The sequence below is a fragment of the Hesperophylax consimilis genome, chromosome 20, assembly GCF_061612785.1.
Source record: "Hesperophylax consimilis isolate HC1 chromosome 20, BYU_Hcon_1.0, whole genome shotgun sequence".
NCBI lineage: Eukaryota > Metazoa > Arthropoda > Insecta > Trichoptera > Limnephilidae > Hesperophylax > Hesperophylax consimilis.
In genome coordinates, this window is record NC_142855.1 from 27893292 (window position 1) to 27912055 (window position 18764).

General features: G+C 35.8%; 1 long non-coding RNA gene across 1 annotated transcript; it reads left to right on the forward strand.

Annotated features, from left to right (window-relative positions):
- The first annotated feature begins 3281 nt into the window (after positions 1–3281).
- LOC149414487 (uncharacterized) lies at positions 3282–5974 on the forward strand. Its single transcript, XR_016304133.1, has 3 exons — positions 3282–3852; positions 5151–5300; positions 5434–5974. It is a non-coding gene; the product is annotated as an uncharacterized LOC149414487 (long non-coding RNA).
- The last annotated feature ends 12790 nt before the right edge of the window (positions 5975–18764 follow it).

Sequence of the window (18764 nt, forward strand, 5' to 3'; positions counted from 1 at the left end):
AAAATTGCAAATTATCTCGTGATTCGAAAAATATTTATTTTAAAATTTTGGCAATGCCCGCGTCTATTATTTTGCACTATAAACAAAGCTATTGAAATGCTTTATCCGTTAAACATAGATGTCGCAAATCCTAGAATCGATAAGTCTTCTATCTAAATTTAAATATTTGTCTTTTATTCAAACATTTCGTTTGATTGTGCTACGTGCGTTTTACAACTGTCAGATATATAAATCATTGAAATGTCGTAAGTATATCATTTTAATTTAATATTATTGTACCAGTGTATATGCTAATCATTTGTATAACTATTCAACGTGTTTTCAACTCTATTATTTAAAAAAATATTGTTGTTTTTAATACATTTCTAAAACCAAATGTGAATTTTTGCGACGCCATTACAGAATGTGTTTTGTTTTTACAAAATTCGATTTAATGAATTCACGTGTGCATTGGAAATAAAGTTATTCCATTAAAGTGAAGCGAGCGACGTGGACGCAGCAGCTCGCTATCAAGAAAAGTCAGCACTTAGGAACCGTGAGTTAAAAAAATAAATAACTAACCATCAAATCCACTATACCATTTCCCCGCAGGGGTAGGCAGAAATTATGGACCGCTACACAACTCCGTCTTGGCAGACATACTCTTTGCTTTATTCACATTCATACATCGGCTCAAAAATACACTGATGTTATTCTAAACCTTGACATTGCCCGCCTCAAGTATTTGATTCGTTTGATCGTGCTATTAGTTTATTTTTTAAACGTCGTGCCAGAGGTGGTCCGTAATTGAAATACAGACCCATTAAATTAATTTGTGATTTCTGTTGTTTCAGAAACGGACATGGAGAATAGCCGCGCAAGCGACGTGGACGATGAAGCAAGCGACGTCGACCACGGAGTGAGCAACGAGGATACTTTATGCATGTTACCAGGACCATCTTAAATTTTTAGCAATGCACTTGACCCCGCTTTGGCCATAGAACTTAGGAGACAAGACCAGGATGATAGGCAGGCAATGCGATCGATTCTGCCGCCTGATGGTTTTTTGTGTGATAGCATCCCCAATTGGGGGATGTTGTGAGACAGAAGTTATGGAAGGAGATGGGGAAGAGGAAGGTGGTGAAGTACTTGGCTATTCACTTGTGTTTGGTGAACAGATCTTTCCGCATTCTTTCCAGGTTCTTTCCGCATATTTACATCTCATTAAAATGTTGTTACGACAAAGCCCCAAAAGGTTCGATTATGGGGTCCTTTTGGAGAAGGTTTGGTGGACGTTTAATATGTATATTTCAATTCTGATCATTGAAATATACATATTGAAAAATGCATAGGTATTCTCGTTCTTCCCTGTATATTGTATACATTACTTGTTTTGTTTTTATCTTTTTATATATGTTTTTTCAATTTATCTATTTCTAGTAAAGTGGCTATTTTAGATCTAGTCACTATACATAATGAAATCATTTCAAGCAATGTTCAATTTTGAATGGTGGTCTGTCACCAGGGCGATACTGAGAGTATCACTCTGGAACGAGGCATACTGGTACTATATATATTGATTTGTTTAAATTATATAAAACCAATATAAAATTTACTTATTTTTATTGCAAGTAATAAATAAATAATTTTTTTGTTCTATAATTTATTTCCCTCCCAACTATTTTTTTACAAAACCCAACTTTTTGGTATAAAAATCATAAGATTTTAATAAAATACTTTTTGCTTTAAAACCACGAGTTTTTAATAATTTTTAGAACCGACCGGTTTCGCTTTACTCATGCATCTTCAGGGTACAAATTACTACTTGTGGTTTTAAAACTAAAAGTATTTTATTTTATTTTATTAAACATATCAAACCACAAAGTGATTGCTTTCTACAATAATATAAAGATTTTAATTACCGTTCTAAGCTCCTACAAGTTTGACATGAAAGGTTTCATAACCATCATCATAAACTTTGCTAGGTTAATTCACCCGGTGTGTACTGAGCTTAAACGCTGTCAAATCACGTATTCTGGAGGAAAAATGTCAAAATAACACGGAATTTAAGCAATTTACAAAGTATTTTCTGAAAGATTAGTAATATGTACTGCTATTATATATATCTTATTTAAAACCCTGTTTCTTGTTTTACTATCCAATATAAAAACATGGTCATAAATATCCAGTATTAGATCTCAATTATATAAAAAGCTTCGCTTCGATTTTGACATTGTGAAATAGACTATATGTATTATACTATTCAATTCGTTAAAAAAAGGCAAAAGAAAAAGACTCGAAAAAGTAGCTATCACGGCAGTTTCAAAGTAACAAACACGCAGGATTCGCGCGACTATAAAGTTAACGATTTTTTATATTTTTTCTATAAATCCTACAAAAATGAAACAAACGGCAAAATACAGGTTAACTCATTGGCTATATAGCACCATAACAAGTTTGTATGACTCCATGTAAAAAATCTAAGTTATGTTTTTTTAAATGTTGGCGAAAAATTAAAAAAAATGATCGTCTGGATATCTCGAGCAATCGAGGCAAAATTATTTATGTCGCGTTGTCACTCCAGTGGATAATAAACATAAATGATTAATTATAAATATATATTAATATCGAAAATATTCAGGAATTTCACCTTAAATTAAAAAATTACCTTAAACTATTTTAAGTCCAAAATACGTTCACTACTTACATCTAGAAGTAATATTGTTTAAATCTTGTGTTGTTTCTTAATAATTTATTTACATTAATACTAACGTATATATAATTGAACTAGAATTCCCTCACCAAACACAAGAGCAATGTCTCTTTATGGTGAGGAAAGGCTACTTTAATTTCTATTGTTTTATATCTTGTTTATATCCTGTATACTTATCTATGTAAAAAAATATTGTTTTCAAATATTAAATAAAAAAACTGTGAATATTAATATTTTTCCGAAATTAAATCGCTAATTTTGAGATGTGTATTGACTACACAGCACCGGAACGCGTTGATTTTTTTAGCACAGTAAGGTAAAGGTTAGGAGAGATGTGCACTACGTGCGATGTTGACAACGTAGATATTATAGTCACGCGTAATCCTACAATTTCATTTCCGATTGTGTTTTGCTGAACAGTTATGGTTATGACAGCGCTTTGTCAGATGGGACTTTGTGGTCTTGGGTGACATTTCACCTATGTTTTAGGCTAATGAATTGAATTTTCGGTAGGTTGCGAAGCAGAATTATATTGTCTATAGGCGCGCCTTTTTTTAAATTTCTTCTATTCTTTGTCGATGGTGTGGTGGGCCGTCACCGATGCCAGATTGTCTTAAAATTTGCCAGATCTAAGGTTAAAATCTTGACCAAACCAATTCTATAGAAGGTCGAGTTGTCAATCTTTATGAATTAATGCTTTTGTGCTAGGACCCGGGATCTCTGTTTTACTTCAACTTATTGTATTGTATTTAATATTATTAAATTTTGTTTGCTTGGAATATTCTGTCAAAACAATGATATCTTATATGAAACTGATATTTGAAATAAGGGATACCTACATATAGAGACTATCTTGACCTTGAAGTTGACACTTCTTGTCTGTTGATCTAATCGATAATTTTAATGCTTTCGTGTGCTCATAGGATTACGTTACAACTATGTTTGTTTCAGGTATATAAATTTGTTTGTGCGTTTACCAATTACCAAACCCTGCAACAGCGGTGCCATGGATCTAGTAAATCCAGAAACTGTTTCCATCAAAACGGAACCAGGGCCCCAGGAAGAAGGCGGAGGTGAAATGCCCTACACTTATATGGATTTCGACCTCCCAGATGTAAAGAAAGAATGTTTGCGATATGCGGAAAGTACTCAGACAGCCAGTGAGTTGCATTGATTATGTTAAATAAATTGTATTAGACCGGTCGGTGGCTGAGTTGACATCGCGCTTGGGTCCCACCCAGGCGTAGTGTGTTCAATTCCTCGACTGGATAAGTCTTCCATCACAACATAAGCAACTTTTTCCACTTACTGTGGTGGTAGTTCGAGATTTTCAAATGTTCTCAGATTTTTCGTAACCCGGGAATGTTTGTTTCTTTGATAAAAAAATAAAAATACAAGTCCATTTTGGATTGCCATGGCGACAGAAAATTATATGTGTGTTAACGCTGTCCTCTTAAGTGGCAGTTATTTTAGTTTTTACCAGTTTTTTTTTATCTCTGCCGGAAACAGCCAAAGTTTTGTGTGTTACGTTTAGTTTTTATTATTTTATGTTATGAAATTTTGGTAATATTGTCTTTTTTGTTCTTAAATCCATTTTGTAATTTTGTGTCTCAATTTATTTTTGTTTTCCTCGATTTTATTTTCAAGTGTTAGACTGTTGAAAGCTTTTATAGCATGGTATTGATAGTGTATTTGTCCAAAACTTGTATTTACCATCGGAGTTTTTATGTTTTCTGTGTACGCTTGTCTAACTGTTCTGTTAGTGATATTTTGTGCATGTTGAAATTTGTTTTTTTGGTCAAAAATGTAGTTTAGTAGTGTTTTAACGTATAATTGGCGTATATCTAGTATGTCACAACTGTTGAATATTCGGTCTGTATCAGTCAGTCTATGTTTTTTTAATATTACCTTTCAGATCGGTTTCTGTGCGATTTATAATGAATCGATGGCCGAGTTTGTTGCTCTTCCCCAAGCATTTATTCCATATTTTATAAATGAGTGGCAAAGTGCCAAGTATATTGTTTTCAATTGTTTTATTTTATATATATTTCTTATGTTTAGAAAAATATGTATTGTTTTGAGGTGTTTATTTGTGATTTGTTTGATGTGACCATACCCTACGATCACGGAAGCCGCCAATGCTTACAATAAGTGCTCGATTCCTCAAGTTTCCACCTCATCCTCATTCGTTAAAAATACATATTGATGGAAGAAAACATCATTCCATTGAATTAAAACAACAACTCCATACTGAAAGTGCTCAAGAGCAAATGCTTATTCCTTCTGAAGCGGACATTCGGGGTCGTTCTTATTAATTTTCTTAAAATTGCCTTGAACTCTCTTCACTTATTTCTCACTTCTGCAGGGTTAATCAATGATTTATTTTATTGTTTTTGTTTAAGGTTTTTTTAAATGAGTTTAAAATCGATGATCAATGTACGTTCATGTTGTTTTATAGCTTGCATTAATGTGGAGACTATTACCGTCAAGGAGGAACTCGGACGCCGAGAAGATAATGATGGGGGATTCTCTTGTATGGAAGTTGACATAGACCTGCCGGATGTAAAAAAGGAATGCTTAGAACGCTTTGAAAGAATTGTCCAGTCCGGTAAAAACACTTTTTTTTCCTAATTTTAACAATTCTGCCATCGTTGTTATCAATTACTGTGCTTTCTTACGCCAAGTGTAGATATTAAGTCGTATTATGCTTTTATTATCGTATTACTTTCTTTTTTCTACAGATCAGAAGACGCATCCTCTGGAGAAAAAAATATTTTGTCCTCATTGTACCTATTCCAATTCTCATAAGTCGAATTTCAAAAGGCACTTACGCATCCATGTTGGAAAAAAACATTTGTCATGTTCGGTGTGCAACAATTTATATTCTCGAAAGAGCAAACTGACGAGACACATGCTGACTCACGGTGGAGAAAAACCTTTTTCATGTTCCGAGTGCAATTATTCTTGTTCTAGAAGTGGCCATCTGAAGAGCCACATGCTGACTCACAGTGGAGAAAAACCTTTTTCATGTTCTGAGTGCAACTATTCATGTTCTCTTAAGGGCCATCTGAAGAGCCACATGCAGACTCACAGTGGAGAAAAACCTTTTTCATGTTCTGAGTGCAACTATTCGTTTTCTCTTAAGGGCAATCTGAAGAGCCACATGCTGACTCACAGTGGAGAAAAACCTTTTTCTTGTTTCAAGTGCAACTATTCATGTTCTCAAAGGGGCTCTCTGAAAAGACACGCGATGACTCACAGTGGAGAAAAACCTTTTTCGTGTTCCGAGTGCAGCTATTCATGTTCTGATAAGGGCAATCTGAAGAGACACATGCTGACTCACAGTGGAGAAAAACCTTTTCTTTGTTCTGAGTGCAATTATTCATGTTATCAAAGGAGTTATCTGAAGAGCCACATGCTGACACACAGTGGAGAAAAAGCTTTTACATGTTCTGAGTGCAATTATTCTTGTTCTAGAAGTGGCCATCTGAAGAGCCACATGCTGACTCACAGTGGAGAAAAACCTTTTTCATGTTCTGAGTGCAACTATTCATGTTCTCTTAAGGGCCATCTGAAGAGCCACATGCAGACTCACAGTGGAGAAAAACCTTTTTCATGTTCTGAGTGCAACTATTCGTTTTCTCTTAAGGGCAATCTGAAGAGCCACATGCTGACTCACAGTGGAGAAAAACCTTTTTCTTGTTTCGAGTGCAACTATTCATGTTCTCAAAGGGGCTCTCTGAAAAGACACGCGATGACTCACAGTGGAGAAAAACCTTTTTCGTGTTCCGAGTGCAGCTATTCATGTTCTGATAAGGGCAATCTGAAGAGACACATGCTGACTCACAGTGGAGAAAAACCTTTTCTTTGTTCTGAGTGCAATTATTCATCTTATCAAAGGAGTTATCTGAAGAGCCACATGCTGACACACAGTGGAGAAAAAGCTTTTTCATGTTCTGAGTGCAACTATTCATGTTCTCAAAGGGGCACGCTGAAGAGACACATGCTGACTCACAGTGGAGAAAAACCTTTTTCGTGTTCTGAGTGCCACTATTCATTTTCTTGGGAGGGCTATCTAAAGATGCACTTGCTGACTCACAGTGAAGAAAAACCTTTTTCATGTTCCGAGTGCCACTATTCGTTTTCTTTTAAGGGCAATCTGAAGAGCCACATGCTGACTCACAGTGGAGAAAAACCTTTTTTATGTACTGAGTGCAACTATTCATGTTCTCTTAAGAGTAATCTGAAGAAACACATTCTAACTCACAGTGGAGAAAAACCTTTTTCTTGTTCCGAGTGCCACTATTCGTTTTCTCGGAAGGGCAATCTGAAGAGCCACATGCTTACTCACAGTGAAGAAAAACCTTTTTCTTGTTTCAAGTGCAACTATTCATGTTCTCAAAGGGGCTCTCTGAAAAGACACGCGATGACTCACAGTGGAGAAAAACCTTTTTCATGTTCCGAGTGCAATTATTCATGTTCTCAAAATTGCCATCTGAAGAGCCACATGCTGACTCACAGTGGAGAAAAACCTTTTATTTGTTCTCAGTGCAATTATTCATGTTATCAAAGGAGTTATCTGAAGAGCCACATGCTGACACACAGTGGAGAAAAAGCTTTTTCATGTTCTGAGTGCAACTATTCATGTTCTCAAAGGGGCACGCTGAAGAGCCACATGCTGACTCACAGTGGAGAAAAGGCTTTTTTATGTTCTGAGTGCAACTATTCATGTTCTCTCAAGGGCAATCTGAAGAGACACATGCTGACTCACAGTGGAGTAAAAGCTTTTTCGTGTTCCGAGTGCCACTATTCATTTTCTCGGAAGGGCTATCTAAAGATGCACTTGCTTACTCACAGTGGAGAAAAACCTTTTTCATGTTCTGAGTGAAATTATTCATGTTCTCAAAGGGGCCATCTTACGAGGCACATGCTGACTCTTGAACTTACTTCTGAACTTTTTCTTGTTCTGAATGCAACTATTCATTTTCTCAAAGCGGCACACTGAAGAAAGAAATACTGACTCACAGTGGAGAAAAACCTTTTTCATGTTCCGAGTGCAATTATTCATGTTCTCAAGTGGCCATCTGAAGAACCACATGCTGACTAACAGTGGAGAAAAACCTTTTTCATGTTGTAAGTGCAACTATTCATTTTGTCGAATGGTCTCTCTGACGAGACACAATCTTAAACACCATGGAGTAAAACGATCTACACACGAAATAATTTACAATCGTTAGTAAAGCTAAGGTTAAGAAGCTTCATTTTATTTTATATTTTTTGAAAGCAGCTCTGCAACTCACACAGCTCGTGCATCTGAGAACGTTAAAAGTGTATCTCAATTTTGAAGAAAAAGTGAAAATACGGCCAACAAGAACGAAACTATTTACGTGGTGAAAAACGATAATGCCGGCCTATTGGCCGTGTCTTATTCAAATTAAACTAAATGACTAACATTTCTCAAAAAAAATACTCAATATCAAGACCAAGCTATCCTGGTTTAATAGCCAGAAATGATAAAAATCTACTACATCGCAACCAATTAGCTGACTCTCGCAGTGAACTCGAGCCGGGGATGTTGCACGATGAAACTGATCTCTCAAACAAATATATTTATTCATCATCAAAGTTTCGTTTAACGACAGCGGATGCACTGTAACCGAAGGTACATAAAACTGAAACATACCCATTATTCTCACTAAATATTGTATTCATATTCGTTTTTTAAGACATCTTCTGAAAGTAAAGCAAAATGGGTGAATTGTTATTAACATTGTGAATTTGATTTTTGGAATATGGTTATATTATTTCATTTGTGTTTGTTGTCTTTGATTTTTTAATGCTTTATTCTTTGTACCTTCGAGCCTTTCAGATAATTATTGTGACAATAATAATACTTCATCAGTTTTCGAAATGGTACAAAAAAATCTAATTATTATTCCACGTACCCACCTTCCTATGATAGTCAGCGAAAAATAATAAATTAATGTTATAACATATAAGTGCACATATTTCAACTCGATTATATAATCATTATAATTAACACTATAAAATAGAAGTAGGCCGAGTGGCCCAGTTGTAGCATTGTGAACCATGTCATTTTACTTACTTCATTATTAATTCTCTTTTTCTTAATAAATGTAAATTTTAATTTGTTTATACATGTTTTTTTGAAATAATCATATTTCCTCAAATCATTATTGATTACAAACACTTTATATTTTTCATGTTGATGCTCACCACTCTTTTAACTACAAGCACTTGCTTCTATAGAAGAAAAACATTTAAAAAATGAATAGCGGTGAAGAGTTAGTTGACGAATTATTTTAGTTTACATAAATGATTATACTCTGTAAATTGAATAATTATTTAATTTAAGAATAAAAATTGTTTAAGACAAATATTCATCTTATAATATCTTGTTGTAGGCACCTATAATCTTTTAGTATTTTATGTACAAATTTTTAAAATAATAGCGAATCCATCAGTATAAGTCACACTTTTTAATTATTAATGTTAGTTATTGTGGTGAATGTATGTCTGTCGGTATGAAAGAGATAGGCATATCTGAGTGGGACAGCATGACCGAGACGTATTAAAAGGCATGTCTGTTGTAACTCGTCCTCTCTTCATTAGCAAACTTTTATACTGTCCATTGTATCAATACTTGTAGCTACTTGAATAAAACCAAATAGTAACGGAGTACCCACATACTTTTATTACAAAGAAATCTGGATGATCAGCACGGAAAATCACCACAGTTAATATCACCAATATTTTTAATAAAAAAGTAATATAATTTTCAAAATTTTATTTATATGTCAGATGTAAAAAAAATCACAATTTATCGCAAATTTAGCCCCGAAAGATCAACATCAAGGGAAATCAATAACAACCCAAAAAGTTTTAAATTGCTAAGAAAGACTCTTTTAAAATGAAAGCGTATTTTTAATTAATTAAAATAAATGTTCCCATATCGAATTATGGATTATGCTTTAAGGCAACTATTAATAGGGACTGTCTATTGACTGTTTTTTTGTAATAAATCTCGTTAAGTAGTTATTGGTTTTTAAGTTGTTATCCCAAAATATCATTATTCCATTCGTCCATAAGACCATAGTGCTCATCAAAATATACGAAAGATGTATTGCGAAGGTTAAAGATGTGTTCGGTGTCAACCCTTTAAATATTAGGAAACCAAATTCGTAGATGCTTGGGACCAAATTTGGTCTCCTAATAATTAACGGGTTGAAATTTAACTGTGTAACATTTTGTAATAGATTCATTCTGTTGCGGGGATAAAACTGTTGTGAATAAATTTTGACAATATTTTATACATCACTCAAGTAATTAATCATAACAGACACAGCAAGCATTACTTAATTAATCGTGGCGCGAAAGGATTAAGTTTTTTTGATTGCCTCGTTAAAGATAATATATGTAGTAGACTGCCTGGGTTATATCAGTTGCGAATGCATCGAGAATCATCCAGGGGGTAGGTAGATGGGCAGTACCTACGGTGTGCTCTAGTACATTCCCATGCTATTCAATTTGCACCAAAGAACGTTGCCGAACATTTTAGTTACTAACGCTACAATATGTTTCCGAGTAGGACTTAAAACCGTTGACGAACTGGCAACGTCGCTTTTCAACCGTTTACCTCCGCCTGATGGCTCGTCAGTTTGCTTCGGTGCCGATAGTCGAGCGGTTGTGGAGTTGTGCGTGCCGTGTCTCAAAAATCGTCAAAAGTAAGTTTTTAACGTTTTTTTACGATGCCTATATTTTGATAATGGTTTTGTATTTTGCTTTAATTAAATGTGTTTCGAAAGCTCATTAACTAACGATTTATTACATATGTTTGGTACAATTGAGTTTTTTGTATTTGCTTCTTGATTGTTGATTAAATAAAAAATGGGAGGTTTTTTCGGACTGAGGAGATTTGAAACAGACTGTTTCAACTCTCCTCGTTTTCAATTTTATTTGTTTATTATTTTACGGGCACAAAATAAAATGTTTTTTTTGTTGATTCAATTTGTTTATTTTGTTTCAGAATGCCTACTTTTTATGAAAGAAAGACTGCCAGAGGTATGACGAGTCTCGAAATATATGATCTCTCAGAAGAAGAAGTAACTTTGCGACAGAAAAGTCTCCGTGACGCGGCTTCGAGTTACAACCTGAACCATACCTCCCTCTACAGGTATATTACAAAAAAACTGCTTATGAAACTAAGGAAATGCTGCTCCAACGATTGGATATCCGAAAAGACCGTTTTTTAAATCTTCAATTTACCGGCTACTCCTCCTCAAATCAGCTACGAAACAGAAGACGTACCCAAGTCTGCAGAAAACTCTGATAAGAATTCACCTGATCTGGCGATATCTGAAGTAATGCTTAATACTTTCACGATGCCTTCAACCACTGAGGATATAATACCTATAGCATCTACATCACGAGATACTTCAGTTACCGTGACAGCAATTCCATTCTCACCTGCAACTCTTAGACCCTTGCCAAAAGCTCCACCAAGGAAAGGAAATCAAACAAACAGACGCAAAGTGAAATCCGCTGTGTTAACCGACACTCCCGTAAAGAATGAACCAGCTGCAATCGAAGCAGCTAGAACGACTAAGAAAAATGTGAAAAAACCTAGCTTTAAAGAAACAAAAACAACAAAGAGATCAAAACCAGGCACTAAAATTAAAAAGGTCAAGGTTGTCAAGAAACGAAGAGGAAACGAAGACAATGCAGAAGAATAAGAATCCATTTGCCTTTATTGTTTAGAGCCATATTCAAATAGCAGAGCCAAAGAAAACTGGGTGCAATGTCTGGAATGCAGCAACTGGGCTCATGAAGCTTGCACTAGTGGGGAACTTTCTTATGTTTGCCACAACTGCTTTTCAGACTGACGTTTTTTATTTTCATAATATTTTTATTTCTGTTAGTTTGTTTTGTACTTGAAAAGTTTAATTTTTATTAGTAGGAATGAGGAACTTTCTTATGTTTGCCACAACTGCTTTTCAGATTGGCGTTTTTTATTTTCATAATATTTTTATTTTTGTCAGTTTGTTTTGTACCTTCTTGAAAAGTTTAATTTTAATAAATACCTTTAAATTATATCATCATTTTTATTTTACAGCATTTAATACTTCTCAAAAATCATATGTTTCAACTCTCCTCGACCCCTGTTTCATCTTACCTCGGTATGAGGGGAGTTGAAACAAGTTGACTTGTTACGGTTAAGTCGATTTTTAACCACAATATTTAACGCTTACAATTTCTTTATGTTAGTCATTCGTAAGTGTAAAGAATGACCTATCGATTGGTACTAATATCATACGATTTCTGTCTATAGTATTTGGTGTATGAAACAAAATGTGAAAATTGTTTCAACTCCCCTCGGTCTCCCCTACAAATAAGGATCTCTGACCAGACACGTGATGACTCACAGTGGAAAAAACCTTTTTTATGTTCCGAATGAAACTATTCATGTTCTCAAAGGGGCCATCTGACGAGACACATACTGACTCACAGTGGTGAAAAACCTTTTTCATGTTCCGAGTGCAACTATTCATGTTCTCTAAAAGGCCAACTGACGATCCACATGCTGACTCACAGTGGAGAAAAACCTTTTTCATGTTCCGAGTGCAACTATTCATGTTCTCGAAAGAACAATCTGACACGCCACATGCTAACTCACAGTGGAGAAAACCCTTTTTCATGTTCTGAGTGCAACTATTCATGTTCTCGAAAGGGCCAACTGACGATCCACATGCTGACTCACAGTGGTGAAAAACCATTTTCATGTTCTGAGTGCAAATATACATTTTCTCGGAAGAGCTATCTGACAAGACACATGCTGACCCACCGTTAAAGAAAAACTTTGTCTCGTCTCGAGTGAATATAATAATTATCTTTTGTGACGAGCCACATGCTGACTTACAATTAAATTTGATCGCTCGTCACGGAACCTCGGGCATCATCACCACGGACCATGGTCGTCAGTTCGAGAGTTGTCTCTTCAAAAAACTCGCAGAAAAGTTTGGCATCAAACACAACAAAACTACTGCGTATCACCTACAGGCGAACGAGATAATAGAGAGATGGCATCGCACGCTCAAGGCATCCCTCATGACATGTGGTGACCGGAACTGGATCAAAAATCTCCCCCTTATATTGCTCTGGTTGAGAGCGACTGTTCGTGAAGAACTAAAAAGGTTCGACTGCTGAACTCACCTATGGTGGAACACTAAGGCTACCTTGCGATTTCCTCAATGAAACCCCCCGTGAGGAACCCGACACCTACGTAGGACGTCTACAATGGAAGTTCGAGCATATTAAATCGACTCCTGCCAGCAAACACAGTACTAGAATTTTTTTCGTACACAAAGACCTACCTGTCACCACGCACGTATTCCTGAGAACGGATAGTGTAAGAAAACATCTACAGAATCCATATGAAGGTCCTTACAAGGTAGAAGAGCGTGACGACAAAACATTGGTTATTTCAATAAGATTATTTCAAACCTAAACGCGTCTCCATAGACAGACTCAAGCCTGCTTTCGTTCCGGTCGAAGAAAATATCACTCTGGACACACCTGTCGCTGCCACACCTGTAACCAAGACGACAACTCGCTCAGGTCGGCAAGTACATTTTCCAAAGCGATTTGGATCGGAATATGCACGAAAAGACATTTCTATTTGGCATTTTTTTATAACTCATGATAGAAATTAATTTATAAATTTCGCCTAGCTTTCTCTTGCAAACAATATTCTTAAACTTTACAGTTTTCATGCTTAAAATCTTATTTTCTGAAAAAACAAATTTATTTTTGAGCTTATTAAAAATCACTGGTACACAGTACTCCAGCGTTCGGCTTCCATACTTATTTGTTATTTTAGGTATTTTCAGCCCTTTTTTTTCTGTAAGACGTGTGCTGTGGCTATGTACCAGTGGTTTTTTATAAGTACTATCGCCCCAGTTATCTTTAATGGTAAGGAACCATAATAAACCTTTTATAGGGAGCAGGCCCTCAGCACAATATAAGAGTTGCACATGTCTTTGTCTATACATATTAGGTGATACAATTTTTTTTATGATAGAGGTTTGCAAATTTTGAACATACTTAATATATGTCATGCTTGTATTTCCCCAGCTTCTAATTCCATATCTAAGAATAGATTCTACTAATGAGAAATATACTAGTTTGAGTGTGCTATGAGGCAAAACAAATTTTAATTTATAGAAACTGTTTGCTAGAGCTCTTAGCTGGTTACATATTTTAGTAACTTGCTTATCCCATTTAAATGTGTTATCTACTTTTAATCCCAGATAAGTATACTCGTTGACAAAATCAATTTTCTCACATTGGCAGTTAGATATTATTTTTCTATGGATGCATTCAAAGTTATGTGCGGTTAGTTTGGGAATATTCCACATTTTCAAACTTGGTGATCTGATATACATGCATTTTGTTTTCTTTACATTTATAACCAATCCTACATCGTGTGCCCATTTTAGCAGTTCATCGAAGTCGGTTTGCAATTCTTAAATCGCTATTTGAGGATTTTCATTAGATACTACAAGTGCGGTGTCATCTGCGAAAATGAATCTGCGCGCTTTTCTAAATAGTTTCGACATAGCTATGACATATATAATATATAATTTTGGACCCAAAATTGACCCCTGTGGGACACCAGACCTTACAAATTTAGATTTACTCATCTCATTCAATATTTTTACCCTCATTTTTCTATTTGATAAGTACCTAGTTATTAAAAAAAGTTAGCAGTTTACCACGGATTCCAATAATTTGTAGAAATTTTATTATTTGTTTATGGCATAGTGTATCAAAGGCTTTAGAGAAATCAATAAAGAGTACGTGTTTTTGAGAGTTGAGCTGGGTGTTTATGAAATTAGAAAAATTATTAAGAGTTGCGTCACAGCTTTTTTTTCTGGAATCCGTACTGACATTCGTCAATGATACCAAATTTATTTAAATATCCATCTAGGTATATTGCTATATATTTTTCGAGAATTTTTTCCAAGGCAGGTAATAGGGAAATAGGTCTGTAATTATTTATAATTGAATGATCACCGCCTTTAAAAATAGGTCTAACAATACTAGTTTTTAATTCTTCAGGTGAGTCCGATTCGAGCCGCGGTCAACAGTGGTTGTGTGTACTTTACTATTGCTGAGTGCCGTTCGCCCGTTCCTGCGCTGCGTACAGATAAGAGATTATTGTTACATTTTATTTAATATTGTTTATCGTTTACCTATTTGTTAGCATTCCTGCTTACGGCTAATCCGTTTTTGTTTGTACAGTCAATGAAATAGACTGCGTATTATTTTTTCAGTTTAATTTTTAAAAGTTAAGTTATTTTTATATAATGGAGGAAGGTGAAGATAAGCCTCCCGACCCAGGGTCGATATTGGATTTTTCTGATTCGGAATCTAATACGAGCCAGGTTTCTATTACGCTCCCATCTCGTAAACGACGACCATCGCAAAGCCTTCACATTCCATCGAAAGTTAAATCTATACCGCCGATTCAACAAACCTCGACCCCTAACGACCTTAACACCAATAGTAACATCCAGCCAAGTACTTTAATTAGCGATAATGTAAAAAGTACTGAATTACTTTATCCTGCTTCAGCTTCCGGTCCATTTACCGTTAATGTTCAGAGAACTGAACAGGGAAAACTTATTCATCCTTTAGATTTTGGAAAATTCGTATTTGACTCAAAAAATAATAACCTTGGTATTGTTAACGGTTCAATTAAACCGGAAGGGCGATATAAATTATCTATTGAGTTTAACACTGCCGCTTCCGCAAATGGATTTGTAAAAAAAATTGACTCGCTCTCAAATCATAAATATAAATCGTTCATCCCTACATTTAACCTTTCGAGAATGGGTCTTGTGCGAGGAATTCCCGCGGATATCCCAGAGGCTGAAATTGTTGATGCTTTGAATAATTCTCACGGAACCCCGAAAGTATTAAAAGTACGTCGACTGAACTACAAGGATTCTACTGACGGAAACACGATCTGGAAACCTTCCCAGTCTGTTGTTGTTACATTTGAGGGACAATCCCTACCGTCTCGTGTGTTAATTTATTATACCTCGCTTCCCGTCGAAGTTTATAAATTTCCAACAATCCAATGTTTCAACTGCTGCCGGTTCGGACATTCGAAATCCGTATGCCGCTCCCCCCCACGTTGTTACTATTGCGGAGAAGCTCACCCATTTGATCAATGTCCGCAATCTTCCAATGATCCCATTTGCATTAACTGTTCGGGTGCACATACCGCGGTCAGTCTAGCCTGTCCGGAATTAACAAGACAGAAGAACATAAAACATAAAATGGCTACCGACAACATTTCGTACTTCCAGGCCTCAAAGTTAATCTCTCCTGCGAAAAAATCATTCGCAGAGATGACATCGTCCTCAGCTCCTTTCCAAACAACCACCTTTTTAAATTCAACGTCATCTTCTCACAGAGAAACCATTCTCAAGCCAGTCAAACCCAACCCAAAATATACACCTTACCTTGATAAAAAACAATTGAATAATATTTTGGCCAGCCCGAATGGGAATGCCAAATCCCAGACGCCCAATGGGTGTGCCATTAATGGTAATTCTTCCCCTCCTGCTCTCCCCGAAATAATGAATAATAATTCTTTTATACACACTTTAATTACCCTTTTAATTTCTATCCTTACAAACAACAATACTGTACCGTCCAACGCTGCCGATTACATTAAATCTTTATTATCTTGCCTCCCCAATGGCTTCGAAACTGAACAAAATCCTTCAGTGGAACAGTAGAAGCCTCTTCGCTAACAAATCTGACCTAATTCAATTACTCGACGAACACGACGTTTCAGTAGCCGCCATTTCTGAAACGTGGTTAAAACCCTCCTTTCACTTAAGAATTCCAGGTTATTATTGTCTCAGACACGACAGACCGGATGGTAAAGGCGGCTCGGCTCTGATAATCCATAATTCTATCCCATTTAAAGAAATTAATATTCATACTCCCTCCGACGATATCCAGATAATAGCAGCTGTCTTATCTGATATCACAATATTGTCAATATATATTCCTCCCTCTACGACTTTTATTGAAAATGAATGGGCACCAATCTTAACCCAGATTTGTTCCCCTTATATGATCCTTGGAGATTTTAATGCACATTCCCCTTCTTGGGGTAGCGAAATAACAAATCGTTCTGGCCGCAATCTTTTAGATTTTATTGATACCCATAACCTATGTTTTTTAAATGACGGATCTCCAACCAGATTCACCCCCCCTCATCAACGGAAAAGTGCTGTTGATATATCTCTTTGTTCGTATTCGTTAGCATCTAAATGCTCTTGGGACATCCTAAACGATCCCCTCTCTAGTGATCATTTCCCAATTATAATCCGCTTCCACCATCAATTTAAGACTTATTCCCCCCCAGTTAAAAATAATCTCAAATTTAGAACGAAAGATGCGAATTGGAGCACTTTCTCTTCTGAACTAGATAATCTTATTAATTTAACAAAATCGTCCCCGGGAGACATCAGAATGCAATGTGAGACGTTTCCTTCTATGGTTATAAATGCAGCAGAAAAATCCATCCCGAAACGCAATGCGAACATTAAAATAAAACACTCTACTCCGTGGTGGGACGAGGAATGCACTCGCTCCGTCAACTCTCGAAAAATAGCAATTTCCTCTTTTCGTAGTGTTATGTGTTAAGTGTATGTCACTAGAAAATTTTTTATCAGTTAAAAAAGCCCAGGCAGAAACCAAACGAATTTTGAAAAATAAGAAGCGCGCTGGATGGCGGAAGTTCTGTGAGAACCTGTCTCCGGAAACTCCCCAGTCTTCAGTTTGGTCTAGCTTAAAAAAATTTGGATCATCGTATTCTCCGCCAAGAATCAAACATATACCAGAAGAAATTCTTATAGGATTTGCGGATAAAATAGCTCCCCCATCAGTTGCCGGATGTGAAGAAATGCCTTCTATTAAGCCGTATCCATCTCACTCTAACTGGCTAGATGCTCCTTTCTCCATTGATGAGATGAAACGAGTGATAAGAGCCCTTTCTGACTCTGCTCCGGGTCCCGATGGAATATTTTATAGTTTCATTAAATCATTTTCTGATATGGCGGTTGAATATTTCTTATCTCTTATTAATAATATGTTTGAAACAGGACTAATTCCGGATGTTTGGAAAACTCAAAAAATCATTCCCATTTTAAAACCTGGAAAAAATCCATCTGAAATTTCGTCTTATCGGCCTATTGCTCTTTCATCATGTTTGATGAAAGTAGCGGAGCGTTTGATAAAAAACAGACTAGAGTGGTTTGTTGAAAGTCAAGATATTATCTCACCAAATCAGTATGGTTTTCGGAAAAAGAAATCTACAATGGATAATTTAAGTTTGTTCACAACTGATATCCGAGTTTCTCAATCCCTAAATTCTTATACATTGGCCACATTCCTTGACCTTTCATCAGCTTACGATGATGTTTTACTGAATGTTTTGAAAGAAAAGCTAATTAAAAAACAAATCCCCCCGAAACTAGTCCAATTTATTATTAATTTGCTCACAGATAGGTCTATTATTATTGAGTCTTCCTCTAAATGCTTAAGGCGCAAACTATGGAGAGGTTTACCCCAGGGTTCTGTTATCAGTCCTCTGTTGTTAAATATTTATATAAGCGACCTAGACTCAGTAATTCCTTTTTCTATCAAGCGACTTTACTTTGCGGATGATATCCTTATATATTTGTTACATAAAAATATTATTTTTGCAGCAAAGGAAATGAATTTGGCTTTACAATATATTAAAAACTGGTTGTCAATAAATGGGATGAATCTGGCGGCATCTAAAACAAGGGTCGTAGCTTTCACGCGCAAAAGAAAAATTCCCCACTTCTCAATCTCTTTTGATAATATGCCTCTACAAACCGCTACTCAAATCAAATTCCTTGGTCTTCTTTTGAACCATAAACTTTCCTGGCTTCCACACATTCAGATAATTTCTACAAAGTGTGAAAAGGGACTTAATATGATT